Here is a 5000-nt window from a genome sequence, read left to right as displayed (position 1 = left end):
GGGGTGTTGTGATGATGATGATATTGATGAGCTGATGATGATGATGATGACTGAATTAAATAAATGAATGAAAAGGGTTTTAGGAGGAAGGGAGATCAGGGTGATGCAATGACCTGAGGGAGGGAGAAAGGGTGATTAGCATAATTAAGAAATGTCAGAAGGGATAAAGGGGTTGTCATGAGGGAGATGAGATGTGAGGGAGATGAGAGGGCAGGAGATGAGGAGATAGGAGGGAGATGGGAAGATGCGATGATGAGATAAGACGGAGATGAGGAAAAAAATGTGATGAAGAGATATAAGGAGAAGATATGATGCGGAAAATATATGTGACTGGGAGATGAGAAGGTATTATGTAGGGAAAAAAAAATGTGATGGAGAGATATGAAGGAAGATGAGTAAGTAAGATGCAGAAAAGATGTGATGAGAGGAGGGTGAGGAGGAAGCTGAAGGAGAAGGGTGATGGGGAAGCTTAAGGGTGAATAGGGTGAGGGGGAAGTTTAAATACGAAAGGGTAAGGGGGAAGTTTAAAGGGAAATGGTGATTCAGAAGTTTAAAAGGGGAAAGGTCGATGGACTTTTTAAGGGAGAAAGGGTGAGGAAAAAACGTAAGGGGGGTAAATGATGGAGAAAGAGTCATGGGAAAATTAAGTGGGGGGGGGGGGGAAGTTAACGAATGACGTCTAAAGAAATTGAAGAGGTAAGTGATGACAGAAAAGGGTACTACAGAAGCTTAAAGGAGAAGGGAAGGAAATTTAAGGGGAGAAGGTGACGGTAGGAAGTTTAAAGGGTTAAGGGTAAGAAGAGGTTTGAGGGAGAAGAGTGAGTAAGAGATAGAAGACGATGATAAATAGGGTGAGAGAAAGATTTAAGGGGAAAGGGGGAATAAAAGTGAGGATTCGTTTGAGGGAAGAAAAAGTAGGCGAGGAAAATGTTTAGAGAGGGAGTGGAAAGAGGAAAGAGGATGTATTAAAAAAAAAAAACGATAAAAAAAGAGAAAGAAGTACGTATTTTAGGGAGATGGAAACGCGTTGACGGAGAGACGAAGGAGGGTCACGGAAGCGTTCAAGGGCACACGCCACGGAACGAGAGACAAAACTCAAGCAGAGCTGAGATAAAGAGATCATTCAGAAAGGCGGGAAACGGTAATGGAGATAAGGCCAGAAGATGGAAAAGGAGATGAGAGCGGGGCAGGGAAGGGCGGGCAGCCGGGCATGGGCGAGGGAGGGAGCGGGGCATCAGCATGTCATGACTCACATGTAGGGCACGAGGCCAGGCAGAGAACCCTCACAGCGGTGCAGCGCCAAGCCGCTCCCCCGCCTCCGCCTCCGCCTCCACACGTACATGGGAACTGACGTACACGCATACATACACACCATTTCACATACGAAAGGATTGGCTCCCCCACTATGCATGTGTACCGAGGAGACACGCACACGTACATGCTTCTTTGCTTATCTACACACACGCATACAAAAGCTCGTGCACACAGATGCACGCATACATACCGGTACCGGTACGTGCACGCATCCATGTTTCTCTGCTTATGCACACGTACATGTATGCATACGTATGCGCACACATATTATGCAGAGACATTCTCGTGTATACTGAGGGATATGGAAATATACATACAGAAGCAGAAATTATTGTTCAGTTTGAATTATTATTATCATTATTTCATCGTCATGCAGTTTTCCGACTATCTGTATTCAAACAACACAGCAAAAACTAATATGCACACATAAACAAACGCAGAGTATGTACTCCTTTTTTTCCTCACCGCCAGGGGGAGTTAAATAAAAACATCTTATTTAAATAACTCTCTCGTCGCCTGAGTGGTGTTGTGCATGACAGAATACTCTCGATCTATGCATGATGAAAGAGCGTGCATGGCGGGGAATATAACGGCGGTCTGTAGGTTAGCACCATGCAGAGAGTACGCTGACTCCATCTCTCAGTCTCCCTATATCATTTTCTTAGAAAGTACCCCCCGGAGAAGTGTTCAAAGTGACCCCTACGCGCTCTCTCCTTCTTTCTCTCTTTCTATCTGTCTTTCTCTATTGGATGGCGCGCTCTCTCTATCTATTTATCTATCTGTCTATCTCTTCTCTCTATCTATCTATCTATCTATCTATTTATCTATCTATCTATCTTTCTCTTTTCTCTCTCTCTCTCTCTCTCTCTCTCTCTCTCTCTCTCTCTCTCTCTCTCTCTCTCTCTCTCTCTCTCTCTCTCTCTCTCTTTCTCTCTTTCTCTCTCTCTCTCTTTTTATCTCTCTCTCTCTCTCTCTCTCTCTCTCTCTCTCTCTCTCTCTCTCTCTCTCTCTTTCTCTCTCTCTCTCTCTCTCTCGCTCTCTCTCTCTCTCTCTTTATCTATGTATCTCTTATCTCTGTCTATCTGACTATCTCTTCTCTCTTATTTCTTTCTCTATCTGACTATCTATCTCTCTCTCTCTCTCTCTCTCTCTCTCTCTCTCTCTCTCTCTCTCTCTCTCTCTCTCTCTCTCTCTCTCTCTCTCTTCAACACTACTTACGTGTTGTACACGTAATCTCCTTCGCTCGTCCCTCCCTCCTTCTTTCCGTTATTTCAAACGCACAAACACGTATAAACATATATATATATATATATATATGTATGTATGTATATATATACATATATATGTGTGTGTGTGTGTATGTATGTATGTATGTATGTATGTATGTATGTATGCATGTATGCATGTATGCATGTATGTATGTATGTATATATATACATGTATACATACATATAAATAAATAAATATATGTATATATATGCATATAGGGCCTCTATGCATATATATGCATATACATGCGTGTGTAATGATAGTAATAGTAATGATAATAATACTAATAATCAAGATAATGATAATGATATTACTACTAATAATAATTATGATGATAGTCATAATAACAGTAATAATGATAATAATAATAATGATAATAATAATAATAATAAAAGTAATAATATTGATAACAATGATTGCATTTTTTTGTGATATTGTTATCATCATCATTATAATTATCGTAGTTGTTGTTATGGTTATTATTATCGTCATCATTATTATCCTATATCTGATTCATGTTCCAGCCACCATCATTATTTTCTAATGACGTTGTTTGGTCATTCATTGCCTCAGGGTTTTCACCCAGCTATGTCATTCGACACATTATTTCACAACCATCACACAAGGATTCTTACCACGCCCCCGTTCACCACATTTTTTTATAGACTGTGTTATGAATAAGACCAATCTATTTCTTCCACTCCAATAGGATAAAATAAGTGCTAAATATGACACTTGGATGCACGCACGACACTAAGTTTCCAGGAAGATGATTCATGACCAGCATCGCTACATGCACGGGACTGGGTCGTCACAGACAATGAGACGAACACGACCATAACGTGGATTGCCTTTCGCTCAAAGATCCATTCAAACATTAATTCGTTGGATTACATTAGATCATCCATCACACTGGGTCAATACAACATACTGGGTCACACCCTCTTTACACTGGTTAGTCAACAACATTAACATACTTAAAACCCACACAGGGTGACGGTCAGGGTGTCAGGATGGCAGTGGTGCTCGGTCGCTGTGTTACGTTACCCTTGTGTGATGCGCTGGGAGGTGGGTAGAAAGCCTTTAGAGTCAGGGGCAGAGAGAAAGCAAGGAGCGCTCTCTCGCTCTCTCTCTCTCTCTCTCTCTCTCTCTCTCTCTCTCTCTCTCTCTCTCTCTCTCTCTCTCTCTCTCTCTCTCTCTCTCTCTCTCTCTCTCTCTCTCTCTCTCTCTCTCTCTCTCTCTCTCTCTCTCTCTCTCTCTCTCTCTCTCTCTCTCTCTCTCTCTCTCTCTCTCTCTCTCTCTCTCTCTCTCTCTCTCTCTCTCTCTCTCTCTCTCTCTCTCTCTCTCTCTCTCTCTCTCTCTCTCTCTCTCTCTTTCTCATTTACTAAGTCCCATTATAAATCTTTCTCTCTACTACTATCTATCAATCGATCGCAAACTCATCCTCTTCCTTCCCTTTTTGGTGATTCTTATCCCTAGCTTTATCTAAACGTACCACTGTTATCACTGCCTTTATTATTTGATTATATATCCTCCATTCCTTTGCATTTAGAATGGTCCTTTCTATCCAGTATCGGTCAGTGTTACCAACATCACGTCAACTCAAGATCTGGCATTCCCCACTTCCTTTGCTAAACTAAACATCTGTTCCATTGCCGTGCAGTTAGTGGTCATTCTACAAAGATCAAAGACTTCTATTAAAGGTTTCTCTGTGAGGGAATGCAATGTTCTTATTGTTGGAAAAGAAATACATTACCGAAAATACAGAGATTTGCAACTGACGTGGTAACAGTGTTGGTGGGTCATTGCACTACACAGGTCATCCCAGAGAAAGCACACCCTATACTTTTCCTAGCAGGGTTAACCTCTCTTTAAATCCCAAATGAACTTTCTAATCTGAGTAAAGTTCTCCCCTCCCTCCGTCCCTCCCTCCCCCCCCACACAGACATTCGATTCATTATCTCGGAGATACCTGTGCAGTATAGAAACCTGCTTCGTTTGTGTTAGTTCGTTTGCCGACGATGATGCTGTCGTTATTGTCGCTTTAGTTGTTTTAGTGCCAAATAAAATGGCTAAATAGGGAAGATATCTGGCCATGAAGCAATGAAAGCAGCGCTTTCTTTGAGCGAGTGTAGGAAGGCAATGGCCCGAGGTGGCAGAGAGCGCCGGGCCACGAGAAAGCAGCGGCGTTCACACCAGTGCTTTCTTCGGACTGGTATCCCACGCTGCCCCCAAAGGCTTCGAGTTGCTTCTATCCTTCCTCAGAGCTCAGTGGAAAGAGATAGAGGGCGAGAAAGGCAAAAAAAAAAAAAAAAAAAAAAAAAAAAAAACGGGAAAAAATCAAAAGGATCTGACCCAGAAATTGAAGTATAGGGTGCGCACGTGATGGCGCTTCGAGTCGGGTGTCTCGCGTATAA

Source organism: Penaeus chinensis, chromosome 1 (assembly GCF_019202785.1).
Source record: "Penaeus chinensis breed Huanghai No. 1 chromosome 1, ASM1920278v2, whole genome shotgun sequence".
Lineage (NCBI taxonomy): Eukaryota > Metazoa > Arthropoda > Malacostraca > Decapoda > Penaeidae > Penaeus > Penaeus chinensis.
This window is presented reverse-complemented; position numbering follows the sequence as displayed.